The sequence below is a fragment of the Balaenoptera musculus genome, chromosome 16, assembly GCF_009873245.2.
Source record: "Balaenoptera musculus isolate JJ_BM4_2016_0621 chromosome 16, mBalMus1.pri.v3, whole genome shotgun sequence".
NCBI classification, from domain to species: Eukaryota; Metazoa; Chordata; class Mammalia; order Artiodactyla; family Balaenopteridae; genus Balaenoptera; species Balaenoptera musculus.
In genome coordinates this window covers 46319433-46343613 of record NC_045800.1, presented here as the reverse complement: position 1 = coordinate 46343613, position 24181 = coordinate 46319433, and positions in this window count along the sequence as shown.

Sequence of the window (24181 nt, the reverse complement as noted above, 5' to 3'; positions counted from 1 at the left end):
TGGCCATGGACCACACTCATACTTCTCAGTGGCTGTGGCTATGCCACCCTCATTGGTACTGCTGCCTTTAGGAGAATGTTGGGGTATCTTCGTTTGCTCTTTCCCAATTTCTTTGATTTTACCTTCACTCCTGACTGTAGGCTGTTTCCTGAAGCTCCCTTGCTAATCAGTCTGGCAAGACTCTCCTTGTCGTACCCAGTGATATTTGTTAAGGAGTACATTTCTTTTCTGAGTTCCCTGACCCCCTCAAAATTCTAGGATGATGGGAATTCCTAATAAGCTAAGGTTTCCAGGACAGCAGAGGTGGAAACACAGGGCACGGCTTCACAGCACCTTCCTCACACGGAGTTGACTGTCCAGAGACGCAGAATGAAGACAGCCCCTCTGGCTCCTTTTACTCTGATCTTTCCAATAGAGAAACTATTCATGGCAGCCCCTCTGCACAGGGACAGACAGAACCAGAGGAAATATAAATGGGGCTCAGTTCCATTTTGAGATGGGAAATGGGGACCCAGGGGCTCTGTCCATTGTGATGACCCTTGACTTCTGGGAACAGGGAGTGGTCCCCACCCAGCTCAGCTGGACGAGCTGGTCTCAGAGCAGTTGGGAGTCCTTAGGGACATTCTCAGGGTCACCCTGCTGCTCCCCAGGCCGGAGCACCATGCTGTTCTTTAAGAGGACTCTGCAGGCTGCTCAGCGGGAGAGGAGATGCCTCATGGGCACTGCGCTCTGCTGGTCACTGAGTGTCTGTGCCCTGGGATGAGAAGCCTGAGGCTTTGTCAAGCACTGTCACCCGAAATAACTATGAGGCCACTTTGTGGCTCAGATGTTCTTATCTACTGCATGAAAATAACGTACCTTGAACAATGCATTTGTGTCTTTAACACTCACTTATTGAGTACATGTGGTACCTGCCCTTAAGGTCACAGTCGGATAGAAATAAAAATAAAGAATTCCAGTAGAGTCTAGTATATGCAGTACCAGATATGTCCACAAGATAGGGTTTATTACAAAGGGGCAGGGGGATTCCCTTCAGGCAAGCAGGGGAGTAAAGAGGGGAGCTGAACAAGCCTCCTCATTGAGATGATGCATAAACAGGCTCTAGACGTCTGAGTAGGAATTCTCCGGCAAAGACTGTCCATGCAGAGTAATTCCAGTAGAGTGAATCGGTACTTTATTTTGCAGACATAGGAATCTTGGAGACTGAAAGGGGCTGTTGTTAATAATTATGCTTGACTGATGGACATAAACCAGTTCTGTCCTGGGCCATTTGGGACATATGTTCACCCTACATCTAGGCAGTGAACACATACTTGGAGGCTTGAATTAGCATCTATCGGATTTGGGCTATGAGTAAGAGAAAACCCTTGCTAAATTCAAAAGACTAGAGTCCAAGGAGGCCTCCAGATGAGGTGCCACTTACCAGCTTCATGCTTCCACTAAGGACCCACGTGCCTTCACTGTGTTTTTCTGTCCTCACTGTCAATTTCATCCCAGGGCTGTCCCTCTAGTAGTGTCAAGATAGCGACCAGTGACAATACAGCCCAGGGCTTTGTTATTCACACCCAGCAAAACAGAGAGGAAGTAAAACTGCTCCCCAAACTCACCTTCCATTCAATCTGTCTGTCCTCTCTGGCCCACTTATGGAGCAGGGGGACATCACATGTAAAGAGATTTGAAGGCAAGCAGCTCTCCTTGAAGGAGCTGGGGAGGGTGGTAATCAGATGTGGCTCTATGAGGAGAGGGAGGAGGGGAATAGGTGCAGGATAGGCTATCAGTAGTGCCTGCAGCAAGGACAATTCCGGATTGCTGACGCCTAAGGTAGAGAGATGTGATGGGGAAAGAGATGTGATGCGGAAACAAATTCTGAAGGATCTTGCCTGCTTTGTGAGTTAATGGGATGCCATGGTGGATTTTACAATAAGTTTTGTACTTGTGGAAAACTCACCCTTAAGACAGTGTGGTGGGTGAACTAGCAAAGGGCAGATTATAGGAAAGGAGTCACAGCCAAGCTATGGCAGCAATTCGGGTGAAAGATGATGTGACAGTAACATTGGAAGTGAGGAGGAGAGAGAAAGGAGAGATATTCACAGATACCTCCTACACCCGAAAGATCACACGGGGGGATTCAAGAGCAACCTCTAGAATTCTGGATCAGGGAGCTGGGTAGGCACCCCACCATCAACAAAATTACAGAATTCAGAAAGGTGAGTATGCTTCTTTGCTGTGAGAGGCTACAGATGAATATGGAGTTTGAGACAAGTTGAGCTTAAAGTCCCTTTGGGGTATGTGAGGAGACAGAGCTAGAGTTCATGAGAGAGTCGGGGCTAAGGATACGCTTCTGAGAGTCATCAGCTTGGAGACGGTACTCAGAACCTCAGGATCCTGAGGCTGAGGTGGTCAAGGATGGCGAGGGGGAGCAACAGTGTTTACTGGCTGGGTCTGTCTCCTTGGTCATCAGCTAAGAGTGAGGGGGGAGTACTAAAGCTAAGGATCTGGAAAAGGTCTGAAATAGTCTTTTAAGGAGCTGGAAGAAGGATTTTCCTTATGGCACGATCTTGCGAGAGCTTAAAGTCAATCAACTTCAGACAGAACTGGAACCAAAACCTTCTGGGGTATGTGTCTTCATCCATGGACCAAGGTCTCTGCATCTAGGTTAATGGCTCTCTGCTCTGGGCTCTCAGATCTGGATTTACACCTACCTCTATCATAACGCCTACAGAGTGGGAATGTTTTCTGGGTATCTGCTTCATCGCACTTGTGGACACCTTGGGGCTGGGGAATACCCTTTCCCCACCTCCATATCCCTGTAGTAAGAAGTTGGCTGTGCACACGGTAGATGCTTGATAAATATTTAATGCTTGAATGAACAACAGAATAGATGCCTAAAGTAAGGGTCCTGTTAAGTCCTAGCCTGCCTTGTAGACTTGGCTTTCTTGCCGTACAAGTCCCAAGGCCATTATTGCCTTTGTTCGTGGCTATGTGGAAGGGCACAAATCCAGGGGCTCAGAAAGCATCCCCTGATCACAGGGGTGCTAAGGTAACAAGGCTCCTCCCCTGCCCTGCCCGGCCTGGCATGTCTCTAATCACAGGCTTAGAAAAAAGGCCAACATCCTACAGAGATCATGGCCCCGATAAAGTCTGACTCCAAATCTGAGAGGTCACAGTCTAAGCGCAGCTGCTGCTTCATTTCCAGTCAGAGTGGGAGGCCCAAGGTGGCCTTGAGCAATGCCAGGGCCCAGGAATACAGACACAGTGAGTAGGATTCTGTCTTGCACAATGTGTGGGCATTTGGAAATCTGAAAACTATCTTTCTTTCTCCCTGGATGACTCCAAACTCTCTGAGAACTTTAACAAAGAGCATCAAATTCCTTCATGTGGCATCAAGGCTCTTCGTGGCCCCACCTCTGATTATCACCAGGCTTATCTCTAGGACTCCCTGTTTCTTATGGCTCAAGCCCAAGGAGACCATTCTCGTGCCTCCTCCAGGATTTTCCACATGATGTGCCTGACCTAGAATCCTTCTGCACTTGGCTCAATGGTGGTATCCTCAAGGAAGACCCCTGCAGTCTGGGCTAGGTGGCTGCCCGTAAAATTCCTCTACTCGCAGTCCTGCCTGTAAGACTACAAGCTCCTTGGGAATAGCTTCCTTGTCATGCTTCATATGCACTTTGTATGTACTTAACCAACATTAAAGAACAATGAATAGATAAAAGAATGGTCCTCCGAGATACAGAGAGCCCTTAGCCCTGGGTTCAATTTCCAGATTCCAGGGATTTGCTTCATCCTCCAATCTTAAGACTGGACCCTCCAGTCTTAAGGGTCTAGGCATGGATAAATGGTTCACTGATGGTAAATGCATCCCAATAAAACAGAATCAGCATAGTGCAATGCAAAGAGCACTTAAATAGCACCAAAAGACCTGGCTTTACTACTCATGAGTCATGTGACCACTGGCAAGTCACATGACCTCTTTGAGCCTCTATTGCCTCCTCTGTGTAAAGGGGTTATTGTACATTGCTGTTGGGAAGTGCCCAGCACACACCTACATATAATGGACTTTGTCCAAGACACGCTACATCATCCAGCATTGAAGGCTAAAGCCTCCTCTGGAGGGGTCTAAACCCCAGCAATGACACAGGTCAAGCTCGCCTTATTGACACAGATGAAATTGGAATGTGGCAGCCCTCCCATTCTATCCCCAAATGGGTCCTAAGTGGACCAAGATCATAATATGTTTGGGGGTATATCAATAGAAGTATTGTCATTTGAAGGATCCTGGAGTGAGGCATTTCTCCTTTGGGGAGGCCTGGGGTGAGGGTACTCTCCATTTGGAGGGATCCTGGACTGAGGCACATTTCCTGGGGGCTTCAGTGGGTCACTCTTCCTTCAGGAACTGTGGAGTAAAATAGTCTTTAGATGTGACTCATTGTCACAGATGTCTCATCGTCACAGATGAAGGACACCTCACAGAAATTGCTCTACCAAGGCCACTGTTATGGGTTGAATTATGTTCTCCAAAAAGATATACTGAAGTCCTACTTCCAGACCTTATTTGGAAATAGAATCTTTGCAGATGTATCAAATTAAGATGAGGTCATTAGGGTGGGCTCTAATCCAATGATTAGTTAACTAATAAGAAGAGGAAAAAAAGACAGACACAGACAGGGAGAGAATGCCAAGTGACTACAGAGGCAGAGACTGGGGTTACGCTCCACAGGCCAAGGAATACCTGGGGCTACCAGAAGCTGGAAGGAGCAAGGAAAGGTCTTCTGCTAAAGACTTTGGAGAGAGCATGGCCCTATAAACACCTTGATTTCTGGCTTCTGGCCTCGAGAACTGTGAAAGAATCCATTTTTTATTGTCTCAAGCCACTATATTGTGGGACATTGTTACAGTAGCCCTAGGAAACTAATACAGTCACCTACAAGTACATAGAATGTTCTGCCCTGTCAATGCTTGAGCCTGCTCTGTTTGACAAGGTGAGCCAGCCCTGCTTAAACTGCCCTGTCCTTTGAGGCAGAACTCTGTTCACCTTTTCTCTCCACCTGCCCCCAGCTCCTTCTCTGCCATGCCCCTGCTCCCCTCCATGTCCCCTCAGATGCAGCCTCTCTCTAGAGATCTGTTCTAGCTTAATTAACGTACACACTACTGTCACGGCTAAGAACATGCTAGGGGTATGACCCATTTTTTTTTAAATAATATTTTTGTTCCTATCATTGTTTAGTCCATCAACAAATATTTGTTGAGCACATGCTATGCAACAGTCATTGTTCCAAGCCCCTGGGATTCTTCATGAATAAAGACGACCCATGAAACTTTTGTTCTAGTGACTGTGGTAGGGAAGGGGAGGTGGAAGGAGAAGGGGTCTGTCAGGAAAGAGAAAACATAAACAAATTAAAGGACAAGATAATTTCTAGTCATAAGAAGTACCACAAAAAGATAAAATGAAATCTCGGGTGATAGAGAGTGGCATGAATTAGGAGAGTTCTTTCTGATGAGGGGAACTTTAACCTTTGATCTGAACAACAGGGGCATTTTGGGAGGTCTTCTCCAGGCAGAGAGAATTGTTTCTTCAAAGGCCCTGAGGGAAGAATAAGGAAGGAAGAGAAAGAAGTCCAATGGGACAGAGAAAATAGGCTGAGGGGAGAATTTGAGGACATGCATTTGGAGAAGTAGGTATCTGTACTATTTTCTGTTGCTTTTTATTATTTTTAATTATGAAAAACAAAAACAGAAATTTTTAACAGCAGGAAAAAAATTTAAAAATCAGCTTTGGTGATCTCCTCAGGGTTGACAGCTAGAACAATTTGGGGGATGTTACCTTCTAGAACAATGGTTCCCAAAGTGTGGTCCCTGGACCAGCAACACAATTATCACTTAGCAAGTTGTAGATGTGCAGATTTTTGTCCCCAACTCAGACTAACTGAATCAGAAACTCTGGGGGTGGAGCTCTGCAACCTGTGTATTAAAGATTCCTCCAGGTGATTCTGTTGTATACCCAAGTGTGAGAAGCACCGTGACTGTTTCTGTCAGGGCTCCACTAACTACAGCTGTGTTGCATGTTGGAATAGTACGCTGAGAGAGGCCAGAACTTCAAATATACCTCCCAACTGAGGTTAGACATTCACTGACCAACAGACCAGCTATAGGAAGTGATATAGGCAAGACCACAGGAGACAGTCACAGCAAGTTGGTGAAACACACAAAGCAGATGAGATCCAGCAAACAAGACCTTCAGGTACAAGTACGAGAAAACTTCATGCACTTGAACAGCTGGCAGTGAGCATCAAGTAAAGCTTGTCATTAATAGTAGGGTCCAGCCAGGGAATGATCCAGCCAGTTCATGCAAATCTCTAACAAGGACACCAGGAAAGACAGAATATCACCCCAGGGTATAGATGCTCTAAGGAATAGCAGTCTTCCATGGCAATATTCAAATGCAGAGAAAATGCAGTAGTTGGATTATCAGAATCAGGGCATTCTTGCCCTGGGCTAGACCAGCAGCAAAGCCAGTGCCAGGCCCCTTTGTGTTGGGCAGAACTTCCCACCGTCTTCTTGCCTTACCTCAAGACTGGCTATCAGACCCTGTGAGCCTTTGAGGCAAGGTGTTTCTTTTCTATCCTAAAATAGTAGCCCTTTCTAGTGCCACTGTGTTCTTACACACACCTCTTGACTGTTTAGCCCAACCATCTCTGCAGAAGCTGGGAGCAATTTGTGAGGTCTCTCCCGTAGCACCTCTGAGCTTCCCAGTAGCTCCCCCTGTCTCGAAGGTCATCAACAGCAGGAAATTAACAGATTTATCAAAGGCTCTGGATAGTCTTTGTGAAATGACATGATTTGGAGTATAGACACTTGGTTCATTAGAGATTTCTCTAGGCCCCCGGGCAGAATGTTTTACTGTAATTACCCATAGCTTTGACAAGCTTCCAGTCAGCTTTGAATCTTAAAATTAGAAGGCATGAAAGAGGGTAACTATGGGCACATAGGCTGCCAAAACAAACAAACAAAAAAAACAGGTGACTGGTCAAAGTTAAGGGAAGAAATTTTAAAACTATAAAATTCAAGCTAAAAAGTTCTGAGACCATATTATGCAGGAGAAAAATGTCTTCTATAACATTCAATAGTGGAATTGTGTTATAATGGTTTTTGAAAGATCAAGAAGATGGTAGATTATGATCCACCTCCAGTGTTTAAAAGGTGTGGAGACAGAGGACATGCAAAATGGTGTCATAATGAACTCAGTAGATCCTCTCTCCAGCAAAAAAACCATTTAGATGCAGAAAGTTATATAAGACAATTATTTAAAGTCTCTGGGGATTGTCCTAATGGCATAATATGGGAAAACATTCATTCAAGAAAATCTATTAAATTTCAATACTAACAGTGAGAGTCTGTAGCATTTGAACCACAACCAAGCTCCCATCCTCACCCACAGCCCAGTGTCATGGAAACTCTATCCTAGGTGGGCATGGCCAAGGACAAGAGTCTCCCTCTCCCTCAAGATCCCAGTCTAGGGTTGTGATTTCACCCCAGCATGGGGAAGTTCTCAGCAAATCTCATCCCCTCACCAGCTCCATGCTATAGGAGTTCTAATCCAGGCAGACATGCCCAAGAGGGCTGGGGCTCCCTTCCCCCAACGAGCCTTCATTCATAAGGCCAAGAATACTGGGCTTGATCACCCCTGCCCCAGATAGCTTGTAGGACTGAGGCTCAGTACCAGGAGAAGCAAGAGGAGAAGACCTCTCACTCACAGAGCAGGGGAGTCACCAGGAGAAGAGGGCCACTGTCCCCAATCCAACCTCTGGTTTAGTGGCATAGAGGTTCTTCCTAGGGAGAGAAGCAAGTTTTAAGAAGAGTGAGGTCCTCATACCCCCTTAAAGGGACTGACTTTATTTATAACATAATTTGGGAAGATCATGACTAAGGACACTGTTTAAAAGCAGTGGAGATCTTGGTGGTGAAATGGAAAAGCCTGGTGGTTTTACTATGCTAGTAGTAGCAAGCAGCATGCTATACCGGCTAGAAATTTAACAGAGACAACTAGGGAAAGAGACAGCTAAAAAGAGCCCTCCTGGAGTCAGAGTAAGATCCAAAGACTGGGAACACCCTGCTCCATGACTTTAATTTATCAGACTATGGAACAATTTATATCAAGCTATTGTCAACAACAATAGAGCAAACAGCTAGTAGAGGCTAACATCTAGGTGAGAAACCAACAAAAGCAAAGAAGCCATAAGCTTAAGAGGCAGATCAGGGAAAGACAGATTCAAAGAGTACACAAATAAACCACAGACATCTCTGGTGATAAGGGAGAGTGCATATTCCCAAGGCTTCACACTCAGAAAAGAGACATCACAGGCTGTACATTGCAGGGAAATAGACTTCTCTGAACTACTTAAAAGGCAAAACAAAGAGAAAATCTTGAACACAGCACAATCAAAATGATCCATCACATGCAAGGGAACCCCAAGAAGGTTAACAGAAATAGTGGAGGCCAGAAAGCAGCCGGATTCAAAGTACTGAAAGTAAAAAATCAACCACCCAAGAACCTTATAACCAGAAGAACTTTAAAAAATGAAAGCTAAATAAGAAAATCCCAAATAAGTTAAAAAAAAAAAAAAGTAAGTGTTAATTGTTAAAGGGCCTGCTTTGCAAAAAATACTAAAGGAATTTCTCAGGCCAGAAGCAAGTGACACCAGACGTTAATTCAATACACACAGTAAAACAAAGAGGATCAGTAAAGGTAATTATGCAGATAATAATAAAACAGAGTACACTGCATATTTTCTTCTTTCTTTCTTAGTATATTTAAAAAACAATTGCATAAATCAAAACTACAATGAGGTATCACCTCACACCAGTCAGAATGGCCATCATCAAAAAATATACAAACAATATGCTGGAGAGGGTGTGGAGAAAAGGGAACCCTCTTGCACTGTTGGCGGGAATGTAAATTGATACAGCCACTATGGAGAACAGTATGGAGGTTCCTTAAAAAACTACAAATAGAACTACCATACAACCCAGCAATCCCACTACTGGGCATATACCCTGAGAAAACCATAATTCAAAAAGAGTCATGTACCACAATATTCATTACAGCTCTATTTACAATAGCCAGGACATGGAAGCAGCCTAAGTGTCCATCGACAGATGAATGGATAAAGAAGATGTGGCACGTATATACAATGGAATATTACTCAGCCATAAAAAGAAACGAAATTGAGTTATCTGTAGTGAGGTGGATGGACCTAGAGTCTGTCATAGAGACTGAAGTAAGTCAGAAAGAGAAAAACAAATATCATATGCTAACACATATATATGGAATCTAAAAAAAAGAAGAACCTAGGGGCAGGACAGGAATAAAGATGCAGACGTAGAGAATGGACTTGAGGACACAGGGAGGGGGAAGAGTAAGCTGGGACGAAGTGAGAGAGTGGCATGGACGAATATACACTACCAAATGTAAAACAGTAGCTAGTGGGAAGCAGCCACATAGCACAGGGAGATCAGCTCAGTGCTTTGTGACCACCTAGGGGGGTGGGATAGGGAGGGTGGGAGGGAGATGCAAGAGGGAGGAGATATGGGGATATATCTATATGTATAGCTGATTCACTTTGTTATAAAGCAGAAGCTAACACACCATTGTAAAGCAATTATACGCCAATAAAGATGTTAAAAAAAACCAATTGCATAAAACAATATGTGTATAACTACTGTTTTGTCTATAATATACAGGAATGTAGTGCATTTGAAAATATCAAAATAAACTAATCCTACAAGGCCAGCATCACCCTGATAACAAAACCAGAAAAAGATACCATAAAAAGAAAAAGGAAATTACAGGCCAATGTCACTGATGAACATAGATGCCAAAATCCTCAACAAAATTTTAACAAACTGATTTCAACAATACATTAAAAGGATCACACACTGTGGTCAAGTGGAATTTATCCCAGGCATGCAAGGATGGTTCAATATCCACAAATCAACCAATGGATACACCATACTAAAAAACTGAACAAAAATCATATGATCATCTCAATACGTACAGAAAAAGCTTTTGACAAAATTAACATCCATTTAAAATTTTAAGAAATCCCAAGAAAGTGGGTATAGATGGCACATACGTCAGCATAATAAAGGCCATCTATGACAAGCCTACAGCTAACATCATACTCAACAGTGAAAAACTGAAAATACTTTTTCTAACATCAGAAACAAGACAAAGATGAACACTTTTACTCAATATAGAATTGGAAGTCCTAGACACAGCAATCAGACAATAAAAAGAAATAAAAGCCCAAATTGGAAAGGAAGAAGTAAAACTGTCACTGTTTGCAGATGACATAATACTATACATAGATTGACACACATACAGTACTATGTATAAGATAGATAACTAATGAGAACCTACTATATGGCACAGGAAACTCTACTCAATGCTCTGTGGTGACCTAAATGGGAAGGAAATCAAAAAAAAGAGGGGATATATGTATATGTATAGCTGATTTACTTTGCTATACAGCAAAAAGTAACACAACATTGTAAAGCAACTGTACTCCAATAAAAATTAATAAAAAAATACTACACATAGAAAACCCCCAAGATGCCACCAAAAAACCACTAGAACTTATCAATGAATTTAGGAATGTTTGGGGATACAAAATTAATATACAGAAATCTGTTGCATTTCTATACACTAACAACAAACTATCAGAAAGAGAAACTAAGAAAACAATCCCATTTACAACTGCATCCAAAAGAATAAAATCCTTAGGAATAAATCTAACCAATGAGGTAGGACCTGTACTCAGAAAACTCTAAGACACTTATGAAAGAAACTGAACATGACACAAACAGATGAAACGATGTATCTTGTTCATGGACTGGAAGAATTAATATTGTTAAAATGACCACACTAGCCAAGGCGATATACAGATTCAGTGCAATCTCTATCAAAATACCAATGGCATTTTTCACAGAACTAGAACAATTAATTCTAAAATTTGTATGGAAACACAAAAGACCTTGAAAAATCAAAACATCCTGAGAAAGAAGAACAGAGCTAGTGGTATCATGCTCCCTGATTTCGAACTATACTACAAAGCTACAGTAATCAAAACAGTATAATTCTGGCACAAAAACAGACACATAGATCAATGAGACAGAACAGAGAGCCCAGAAATGAACCCACACTGATATGGTAAATTAATCTACGACAAAGAAGGCAAGAATGTGCAATGAGGAAAAGACAGCCTCTTTAATAAATGGTATTGGAAAAACTGGACAGCTACATGCAAGAGAATCAATCTGGACTATTTTCTCACTCAATATACAAGAATAAACTCAAAATGGATTAAAAAGTTAAGTGTAAGACCTGAAACCATAAAATTCCTAGAAGAAAACATAGGCAGTATGCTCCTTAATATGGATCTCAGCAATATTTTTTTGGATGTGTCTCCTCAGGCAAGGAAACAAAAGCAAAAAGGAACAAATGAAACCACATCAAACTAAAAAACTTTTGCACAGTGGAGGAAACTATCAACAAAACAAAAAGGCCACCTACTGAATGGGAGAAGATACTTGCAAATCATATGTCCAATAAGGGGTTAATATTCAAAATATACAAAGAACTCATACAACTCAACATCAAAAAAACAAACAACCCAATTAAAAAATAGGGAAAGGATTTGAATAGACATTTCTCCAAAGAATACATACAGATGGTCAACAGGCACATGAGAAGATGCTCAACATCTCTCATCATCAGGCAAATGTAAATCAAAACCACAATAGATATCACCTCACACTTGTCAGAATGGCTATTATCAAAAAGACAAGAAGTAACAAGTGTTGGTGGGAATGTGGAGAAAAGGGATCCTTGCATACTACTGATGGGAATGTAAACTGGCACAGACACTACTGAAAATTATATGGAGTTTTCTCAGAAAATTAAAAATAAAACTACCACACAATCCAGCAATTCCATTTTTGGGTATTTTTCAAAGGAAAACAAAAACACTAATTTGAAAAGATAGATTAACCTCTATGCTCACTTCAGCATTATTTACAATAGCCAAGGTATGGAAGCAACCTAAGTGTCCATTAAAAGATGAACGGATAAAGAAGAAGTGTATATGTATATGTGTATGTATATATATATATAATATATATATATTATATATGTATATATGTTATATGTATATAATGGAATATTACTCAGCCATAAAAAATGAATCTTTCCATTTGGAACAACATGGATGGACTTAGTGCTAAGTGAAAAAAGTCAGAGGAAGACAAATATCATATGATTTCACTTACATGTAGTATCTTAAAAAACAAAACAAATGAACAAATACAAAAGACAAAAACAGAATTATAGATACAAAGAACACACAGATGGTTGCCAGATGGGAGGGTGATGTAGGGATTAGTGTAATAGTTGAAGGAGATTAAGAGATACAAATTTCCAGCTATAAAACGAATGAGTCAGAAAGATGAAACGTACAGCATGGGTAATATAGTCTGTAATATTGTAATAACTATTTATGGTAATGGATGGTTACTAGATTTACATGGTGATCATTTTGAAATATATAGAAATATCGAATCACTATGGTGTGCACCTGGAACTAACATAGTGTTGTAGGTCAATTATACTTCATTCAAGACGAAAAAGAAAAGAAAGAACATGTAATCACAGTATTCTAATAGGTTCTGCAGTGAACATTTATAAATTGTAAAAATGCTTTTTTCTTTTCTTTTTATTGTATCTACGTGAGATGATAGATATTAGCTAAACTTATTTTAGTAATCATTTCACAATATATGTAAATCAAACCATCAGTTTGTACACCTTAAGCTTAACAGTGTTGTATGTCAATTATCTTTCAATAAAACTGAGGGAAAAAAGAAGATAGGAAAAAATGAGAAATTAAACCCTAAAGAAAATAGAACAGAGAAAATAAAAAACATTAGAGAAGAAATAATTGAAATAGAGAGAAAAAAAAGAACAAAAGCAAAAACAATGAAACTAAAATTTTGCTCCTTGAAAACTTCAACAAAATTGACATACTTTTAGCTAGAAGGACCAAGAAAAATAAAAGATAGAAGACTCAAGCTACTAAAATCAAGAGTGATAGAGATGACATCACTACTGATCTTATAGAAATACAAGGGATTGGACTTCCCTGGTGGCGCAGTGGTTAAGAATCTGCCTGCCAATGAAGGGGACACAGGTTCAAGCCCTGGTCTGGGAAGATCCCACATGCCGCGGAGCAACTGAGCCCATGCACCACAACTACTGAGCCTGTGCTCTAGAGACCAAGAGCCACAACTACTGAGCCTGCACGCCACAACTACTGAAGCCCATGTGCCTAGAGCCTGTGCTCCACAACAAGAGAACCCACCACAATAAGAAGCCCGCGCGCCACAAGGAAGAGTAGCCCCCACTCGCTGCAACTAGAGAAACCCCATGCGCAGCAACAAAGACCCAATGCAGCCAAAAATAAGTAAGTAAAAAATAAATTTTAAAAAAAGAAATATAAGGGATTATAAGGGAATTCTATGTACAGTTCAGTGGCAACAAATTAGATAACCTGGATAAAATGGATAAATATCTAAAAACACACAAACTAATAAAACTAACTCAAGAAGAAATATAAAATCTGAATAGACATATAAAAGTAAAGAGATTGAATTAGCAATTTAAAGCTACTCACAAGGAAAAGCCCAGGCCCAGATGGATTCACTGGTGAATTCTATCAAACCTTTAAACAATCAACACTAGTCTTTCACACACTCTTCCAAACAAATAGAAGAGGAGGGAACAATTTTCAATTATTTTGTGAAAAGCAGTATAGCCCTGACACCAAAACTAGATAAAGATATTACACAAAAAAGAAAACTACAGACAAATAAGATTAAGAATACAAATACAAAAATTCTCAACAAAATGGTAGCAAACTACGTCCAGCAAATGTATAAAAAGATTATAGAGACGGCTTCAAGATGGTGGAAGAGTAAGACGTGAAAATCACCTTCCTCTTCACAAATACATCAGAAATACATCTACATGTGGAACAACTCCTACAGAACACCTCCTGAATGCTGGCAGAAGACCTCAGACCTCCCAAAAGGCAAGAAACTCCCCCACGTACCTGGGTAGGGCAAAAGAAAAAAGAAAAAACAGAGACAAAAGAATAGGGACGGGACCTGCACCTCTGGGAGGGAGCTGTGAAGAAGGAAAGGTTTCCACACACTAGGAAGGCCCTTCTTGGGCAGAGACTATGGGGGGCGGAGGGGGGAAGCTTCGGAGCCACAGAGGAGAGCGCAGCAACAGGGGTGCGGAGGGCAAAGTGGAGAGATTCCCGCACAGAGGATCGGGGCCGACCAGCACTCACCAGCCCGAGAGGCTTCTCTGCTCACCCGCTGGGGCGGGTGGGGGCTGGGAGCTGAGGCTCGGCTTCGGAGGTAGGATCCCAGGGAGAGGACTGGGGTTGGCTGCGTGAACACAGCCTGAAGGGGCTAGTGCGCCACAGCTAGCCGGGAGGGAGTCCGGGAAAAAGTCTGGAGCTGCAGAAGAGGCAAGAGACTTTTTCCTGCCTCTTTGTTTCCTAGTGCACGAGGAGAGGGGATTAAGAGCGCCGCTGAAAGTAGCTCCAGAGAGGGGTGCGAGCCACGGCCATCAGCGTGGACCCCAGAGACGGGCATGAGATGCTAAGGCTGATGCTGCAGCCACCAAGAAGCCTGTGTGCGAGCACACGTCACCATCCACAACTGCCCTCCTGGGAGCCTGTGCAGCCCGCCACTGCCAGGGTCCCATGATCCAGGGACAACTTCCCCGGGAGAACACACGGCGCGCCTCAGGCTGTTGCAACGTCACGCCGGGCTCTGCCGTGGCAGGCTCGCCCCGCACTCAGTACCCCTCCCTACCCCGGGCCTGAGTGCGCCAGAACCCCCAAATCAGCTGCTCCTTTAACCCCGTCCTGTCTGAGTGAAAAACAGACGCCCTCAGGCGACCTACACGAGGGGCGGGTCCGAATCCAAAGCTGAACCCCAGGAACTGTGCCAACAAAAAAAGAAAGGGAAATTTCTCTCAGCAGCCTCAGGAGCAGCGGATTAAATCTCCACAATCAACTTGATGTACCTGCATCTGTGGAATACCTGAATAGATCATATCTTGGGTCACAAATCAAGCCTTGGTAAATTTAAGAAAACTGAAATTGTACCAAGTATCTTTTCTGACCACAACGCTATGAGACTAGATATCAATTACAGGAAAAAAATCTGTAAAAAATAAAACACATGGAGGCTAAACAATACACTACTTAATAACCAAGAGATCACTGAAGAAATCAAAGAGGAAATGAAAAATACCTAGAAACAAATGACAACGAAAACACGACCACCCAAAACCTATGGGATGCAGCAAAAGCAGTTCTAAGAGGGAAGATTATAGCAATACAATCCTACCTTAAGAAACAAGAAACATCTCAAATAAACAACCTGACCTTACACGTAAAGCAATTAGAGAAAGAAGAAGAAAAAACCCCAAAGTTAGCAGAAGGAAAGAAATAGTAAAGATCAGATCAGAAATAAATGAAAAACAAATGAAGGAGACAATAGCAAAGATCAATAAAACTAAAGTCTGGTTCTTTGAGAAGATAAACAAAATTGATAAACCATTAGCCAGACTCATCAAGAAAAAAAGGGAGAAGACTCAAATCAATAGAATTAGAAATGAAAAAGGAGAAGTAACAACTGACACTGCAGAAATACAAAGGATCATGAGAGATTACTGCAAGCAACTATATGTCAATAAAATGGACAACCTGGAAGAAATGGACAAATTCTTAGAAAAGCACAACCTTCCGAGACTGAACCAGGAAGAAATAGAAAATACGAACAGACCAATCACAAGCAATAAAATTGAAAATGTGATTAAAGATCTTCCAACAAACAAAAGCCCAGGACCAGATGGCTTCACAGGCGAATTCTATCAAACATTTAGAGAAGAGCTAACACCTATCCTTCTCAAAATCTTCCAAAATATAGCAGAGGGAGGAACACTCCCAAACTCATTCTACGAGGCCACCATCACTCTGATACCAAAACCAGACAAAGATGTCATAAAAAAGAAAACTACAGGCCAATATCACTGATGAACATAGATGCAAAAATCCTCAACAAAATACTAGCAAACAGAATCCAACAGCACATTAAAAGGATCATACACTATGATCAAGTGGGGTTTATCCCAGGAATGCAAGGATTCTTCAATATATACAAATCAATCAACATGATACACCATATTAACAAATTGTAGGAGAAAAAGCATATGATCATCTCAATAGATGCAGAGAAAGCTTTCAACAAAATTCAACACCCATTTATGATAAAAACCCTCCAGAAAGTAGACATAGAGGGAACTTACCTCAACATAATAAAGGCTATATATGACAAACCCACAGCAAACATCGTCCTCAATGGTGAAAAACTGAAACCATTTCCACTAAGATCAGGAACAAGACAAGGATGTCCACTCTCACCTAGTATTCAACATAGTTTTGGAAGTTTTAGCCACGGCAATCAGAGAAGAAAAAGAAATAAAAGGAATCCAAATCGGAAGAGAAGAAGTAAAGCTGTCACTGTTTGCAGTGACATGATACTATACATAGAGAATCCTAAAGATGCTACCAGAAAACTACGAGAGCTAATCAGTGAATTTGGTAAAGTAGCAGGATACAAAATTAATGCACAGAAATCACTTGCATTACTATACACTAATGATGAAAAATCTGAAAGTGAAATTAAGAAAACTCTCCCATTTACCACTGCAACAAAAAGAATAAAATATCTAGGAATAAACCTACCTAAGGAGACAAAAGACCTGTATGCAGAAAATTATAAGACACTGATGAAAGAAATTAAAGATGATACAAATAGATGGAGAGATATACCATGTTCTTGGATTGGAAGAATCAACATTATGAAAATGACTATACTACCCAAAGCAATCTACAGATTCAATGCAATCCCTATCAAACCACCACTGGCATTTTTCACAGAACTAGAACAAAAAGTTTCACAGTTTGTATGGAAACACAAAAGACCCCGAATAGCCAAAGCAATCTTGAGAAAGAAAAACGGAGCTGGAGGAATCAGGCTCCCTGACTTCACACTATACTACAAAGCTACAGTAATCAAGACAGTATGGTACTGGCACAAAAACAGAAATATAGATCAATGGAACAGGATAGAAAGCCCAGAGATAAACCCAAGCACTTATGGTCACCTTATCTTTGATAAAGGAGGCAAGAATATACAGAGGAGAAAAGACAGCCTCTTCAATAAGTGGTGCTGGGAAAACTGGACAGGTACATGTAAAAGAATGAAATTAGAACACTCCCTAACACCATACACAAAAATAAACTCAAAATGGATTAAAGACCTAAATGTAAGGTCAGACACTATCAAACTCTTAGAAGAAAACATAGGCAGAACACTCTGTGACATAATCACAGCAAGATCCTTTTTGACCCACCTCCTAGAGAAATGGAAATAAGAACAAAAATAAACAAATGGGACCTAATGAAACTTAAAAGCTTTTGCACAGCAAAGGAAACAATAAACAAGACGAAAAGACAACCCTCAGAATGGGAGAAAATATTTGCAAATGAAGCAACTGACAAAGGATTAATCTCCACAATTTACAAGCAGCTCATGCAGCTCAATATCAAAAAAACAAACAACCCAATTAAAAAATGGGCAGAAGACCTAAATAGACATTTCTCCAAAGAAGATATACAGATTGCCAACAAACACGTGAAAGAATGCTCAACATCATTAATCATTAGAGAAATGCAAATCACAAGTACGAGATATCATTTCACACCAGTTAGAATGGGCATCATCAGAAAATCTACAAACAACAAATGCTGGAGAGGGTGTGGAGAAAAAGGGAACCCTCTTGCACTGTTGGTGGGAATGTAAATTGATACAGCCACTATGGAGACCAGTATGGAAGTTCCTTATAAAACTAAAAATAGAACTACCATATGACCCAGCAATCCCACTACTGGGCGTATACCCTGAGAAAACCAGAATTCAAAAAGAGTCATGTACCACAATGTTCACTGAAGCTCTATTTACAATAGCCAGGACATGGAAGCAACCTAAGTGTCCATCAGCAGATGAATGGATAAAGAAGATGTGGCACATATATACAATGGAATATTACTCAGCCATAAAAAGAAACGAAATTGAGTTATTTGTAGTGAGGTGGATGGACATAGAGTCTGTCATACAGAGTGAAGTAAGTCAGAAAGAGAAAAACAAATACCGTATGCTAACACATATATATGGAATCTAAAAAAAAAAAAAAAGGTCATGAAGAACCTAGGGGCAAGACGGGAATAAAGACGCAGACATACTAGAGAATGGACTTGAGGATACAGGGAGGGGGAAGGGTAAGATGGGACAAAGTGAGAGAGTGGCATGGACATATATACACTACCAAACGTAAAATAGACAGCTAGTGGGAAGCAGCCACATAGCACAGGCAGATCAGCTCTGTGCTTTGTGACCACCTAGAGGGGTGGGATAGGGAGGGTGGGAGGGAGGGAGACGCAAGAGGGAAGAGATATGGGGACATATGTATATGTATAACTGATTCACTTTGTTATAAAGCAGAAACTAACACACCATTGTAAAGCAATTGTACTCCAATAAAGATGTTAAAAAAAAAAAAAGATACACCATGATCAAGTGGGATTTATTCTGGGAATGCAAGGTCGGTTTAACATCTGAAAATCAATTCATATAACATTAATAGAATAAGGACACAAACAACATGGTTATCTTGACAGATAACAGAGAAAGCATTTGAAAAATCCAACACCTCTCAGGGTAAAAGACTCAGCAAACTAGGTATAGAAGGAACGTCATCAACCTGATAAAGGCCAGCTATAAAAAACCCACAACTAACATCATAGTTAATAGTGAGGAACTGAATGCTTTTCCCTAAAGTTCAAGAAATAAGACAGGGATATGTACTCTCACCACTTCTCTTCAACATTTCACTGGATCCCTGCCAAAGCCATTAGGCAAGAAAAAGAAATAAAAGGTGCCCAGATTGCAATGGAAGTAGTGAAACTATCTCCATTTGCAGATTACCTATCTTGTGTATATAAAATTCTAAGGTAATCTTTATGAAAATACCAGCTGGCTTTTTTGCAGAAATTGACAAGCTGATTCTAAAATTTATATGGAAATACAAGTGACCCAGAAAAGCCAACATAATCATGAAAAGTAAAAACAAAGTTGGAGAACGCACACTTCCTGATTTAAGGCTACTACAAAGCCACAGAATTCAAGTCAGTACGGTACAGTTGTAAGGATAGACAAATAGGTTAATGGAATAGAACTTAGAGTCCAGAAATAGACCCTTACATTTGTGAGCAACTGATTTTCAACAAAAGCATCAAGGCAATTCAATGAGAGAAAGAAAAGTCTTTTCAATCATGATCCTTGGACAACTGGATATCCAATGCAGAAGAATGAAACTAGGACCCTACTTCACACCATATAAATAATTAACTCAAAATCATCATAAACTTAAGTGTAAGAGCTAAAACTATAAAACTTTTAGAAGAAAACTTAGGAGTAAATCTTAATGACATTGGGTTAGGCAATGGTATCTTAGATATGACAACAAAAGCAACAAAAGATAAAATAGATAAACTGGACTTCATCAACATTAAAAACCTCTGTGCTTCAATAGACATGACTCAAAAACATGAAAAGACAGCCCTAGAATGAGAGAAAATGTTTTCAATCATATATTTGATAAGGGACTTATATCCAGAATATAAAACAGCCTTTTACAAAACAATAATAGAAGACAAATAAACCAATTAAAAATGGAAAAAGGATCTGAAGAGACATTTCTCCAATGAAGATGTACAAATGGCCAATAAGCACATGAAAAATTGCTCAACACATTTAATCACTAAGAAAATGCAAATCAAAACCATAATGAGATACCACTTTACACCTTGAATAGCTATAATCAAAGACAGTCAATAACAGTGTTGACAAGGAAGTAGAGAAATTGGAACTCTCATATGTTGGTGGGATGTAAAGTGATACAGCTTCTTTGAAAAAACATTTTGGCAGTTCCTCAAACAGTTAAACATAAAGTTACCATACGATCCAGCAATACTACTCCTTGGTTCACACCCAAGAGAAATGAAAGCATACGTCCACACAAAAATTTATACATGACTGTTAATTACAGCATTATTCATAATAGGCAAAATGTGGAAACAACTCCAATATCCATCAACTGTTGAATGGATAAATAAAATACAACGGAATATCATTTAGCAAGATACAGGATTGGATTACTGATAGATGCTACAAAATAAATGAAACTTGAAAAAATTATGCTAAGTGAAAGAAACCGGTCACAAAAGACCACATAATCTATGATTCATTTACATAGATTGTTCAGAAGAGGAAAATTTATGGAAATAGAATGTTAGATTAATGGTGTATAGTAACTGGGGGTTAGGGAGGATTGGGAGTGACTGCTAATGGATAGAATTATTTTCAGAATGGCATAAATGTTCTAAAATTAGATTGTGATGATGGTTGCATACCTGTGAATATACTAAATCATTAAATGTATACTTTAAATGGGTGAATTGGTATGTGGTTTATATCTCAATAAAGCTATTTAAAAATAAAGGTGTGGAGATGTGTATGAACTTTTAAAGAGATGTGAACTGAAAATATAAAGTGTTAGTTCTCTAGTTTTTTAGGAAATCTGGCTTTATAGAGCATCATTCGCCCTGGGGCAGCAGGACTGGATGGATGGATACAGAGCACAAAGCAGCACAGATGTGGGGCCAGGTTAGGTGGGTTCAAATCTCAATTTCTATGCTTGCCACTATTTTCTCTTAAGTAAGTGACCATTTCTCTGAACCTCTCTAGAGAAATGGTTGTCTGTTTCATAGAATTGTTGGAAGTATTAAATTAGGTCCCATGTCTAAAGTTTTTAGCACAATACTTGATAAATGCTATGGTTTGATAACTGATAACTATTTAATAGTATCTTTGTTGTTATTATCATTTGTTAACAGGGACCAGATTGAAACATATAAGACCTTTAAGCACCCAATGGCTATGTATAGGCTCCAATCATCCAGTTACATGCTTTTATTTCATACTGAGGGATTTTGCCTTAGATTTACTGAGCATTTATTAACCTCTCAAGTATCAACAGACTCTTATTAAAAAGTACTTCTTACTCTACTCCTCAACATGTTATTAGAAAAATATGAGAGGGAATTCCCTGGTGGTCCCGTGGTCAGGACTCCACGCTTCCACTGCAGGGGGCACGGGTTCGATGCCTGGTTGCATGCTGTGTGGCACATCCGAAAAGAAAAAAAAAGAAAAGAAGACTCTAAGAAACACTTTGGGGGTTTATTTCTGGCCTTGTCATCAACAGAGGGTTTTGTCTTGGTAGCCAAAGGCCAGCTGATCATCCAGTTGAAATTAGCAGTTGGATTTCTGGTAGCTGGTGGGGCTAAGTACAATTTTTTCCAATGGTTTTCTGCTCCTTGAATATCAGGGTAAGGGAATTTGCTCTTTTCCCATTGGGAACTTGGGAGTGGAGAGAAGTTTAGGGATTTGAGCGAGACCACACAGTGGGAACCAGTGTCTTACCACCAACACTGCAGTGCAGACTTCCCCATCCTTATTCTCTGAACAGTCAAGGAGCACCTCCTAGACCTGACAGCGATTAGTAATTCTGTTAATATTTTTCCCTCTAAAAGTAAGCTTCTCAAGCAGCAAATCCTTTCAGGACCAGGACCATGTTTTAAAATAATTCTGCTATTACCTACAGCAACCTGTCCTTGTCTGACACATTGACTGCACCTCTGAGGTGACGGTGATGAAGTTCTCGTGGACCAGAGACAGTCAGACCTTTACACCATTTGTGTATTTGATTGAAAGAGCCACACACTTAATCCTGACTGCTCATAACTGATGGGATAGTGTGAACCTTCAGGCACTTCTGGGGGGTCACACCATCGCTGGACATGGGAGACTTGCTGAAAAAACAAGGGCTAGTTACTTCTCCAGGTAAATGCCTGGAGTAGAGACGGTTAGGTCAGCTGAAGTTGATTTCCCCGGGGTCAGGATTTAACCAGCATCTTAGCAAAGGGGAGGGTGGAAATGTACTTCTAAGTGCTAAAAAGTTTTTCAGGAAGGATGTGTCACTTCTGACGGTGAGAATAATTTCTTCCCAACTGTATTTGTCTAGGGCTTTGAGACTAGGAGACAGAAAGGATTCCTGAGCAGGAAGACTGTTGTTAGTCTCCCCAGTGTGGAAGCAAACACACTTAAGGGAGGTGATGAATGATGGGTACTTTCTTGCTAACAGATGGCCTCTAGTTAAGTCACTTTGTGTGCTTTTACCTGATGGTGTTCTCAGTGGGATCAGGGGCAGACTCTGGAAGCTCACACACACACACACACACACACACACACACACACACACAATGGGCCTGATTTTTCAGGTCTTCTATTTTTACGTTAGGATTTGGCTGCCGCACTAGGTTAAACCATCTGTCACCTTTACGACTGGTAAGTGGTGGGCTGAAGTCTCAAAAGTACATCAGGAGTGGGGGGCTAACTGGCCTGTGATCCTTCATTCTTATCATATCCCTGTATAAATACCCAGCTTCTTCTCAACCCTCAAATTCACAAATCACAGCGCATGAAGTTCATCCCATTCAGTCCCCTCACTTTCCAGTTAACAAAAGTGTGATCCAGAGCAGGGAAGAGTCTTGCCCTCAGTTACGATGCAGTGGGTGACAATGCCATGAGCAGACCCCCAGTCTCCTGCCTTCAAATCCATCTACTTCCTGATATGCCCCCACTGTCTCCCCATGCGCATCTGTTCCTTGGCAGCCCAAGAGTGAAAAGAGTGCTCATGGCAGCTTAATTAGCCATAAATACTCTCTTAATAAAGTCACCCTGTTACAGGTTGTTTCTGTTAGAAGGAATTATTATTGCCACAACATAAATTTCCTGAAAAAGATATGGTCGGGTCACACAATGTAGCCTATTATGAGAACCAGGGTAATAAAACAGCCAGATTATTTATGTGTCTCTCTGGGTTCCTGGGGCTTATCTCAAAGAAAAGAGCCAAGATGTTGAGACAAATGGAGAAGTAAATGCATGTGGCTGTGAACAGTATGGGCAACTTGTTCAGAACCATTTCTGCAAAGGCACATTTCAGATTAAGGCCTGACATGGCTAGTGATGAGCACGGTTCCTCCGAGAGATGATCAGCCGTTCTCTGTCCTCGTGAGGACAAAGGAAATGGGATTAAACCACAGCAGAAGTCACGTTCACTTCATAATGAGGCAGGATCACAAGTCTGAGAAGGGTTTGGGGTCCAAAGGCATTTTCGGGTCAGTGATGGGTTGTGTGGCCCACCCTCTGTGCTTGGTTGAAGCACATGCCCCTCTGGAGACAGAGGGCTAGGGAATGCCACGTGAGCCCTCCCCCACAGGGCATTTACTCTGGCAGATGTGGAGACACACATCCCTCTCCCCACACCAGACATTCGACTGACAAGGAGATTTCAGGAACGTACAGGCAGTTGCCGAGCCCCAACTTTGTCCCTCTGGCTCCTGTCTTACCAGCCAGCCCATTTGCCGAGGCTGAGCATCCTGGGCCCGACCTCCAGCCAGATTGCTGCTGCCCACAGGCATCTTCCTAGACCATGAGTTGCTTTCAGGTCCAGGACTCTCTGAATGCTTTTATGACACCCCCTGCCAGTAAGGGGTGGGTGCAAGTGATTGGTATCTCATCAGACACCATGGTGACTTGGGACAAAAGAGAAAAATACTCTTTTCCTATAGGAAAAGGTTCCTGTTCACATCTTGACAAAGCAAATTTCCCATTATCCTTGGAGGTGGGGAGTGGGCAGAACAGCTCAGGGGGAAGCACAGCCCTTCATCCGCTGCCCAGCATCTCCCACCAAGTAACACCCCCGCCCCACACCTACCCAGCCCTCCGCAGGGGCACGGGGACTGGCAGGGCGTGGATTGGTGAGGCTGTGGCCACTCCTGCTATGAGGTGACACTCGTGTTTA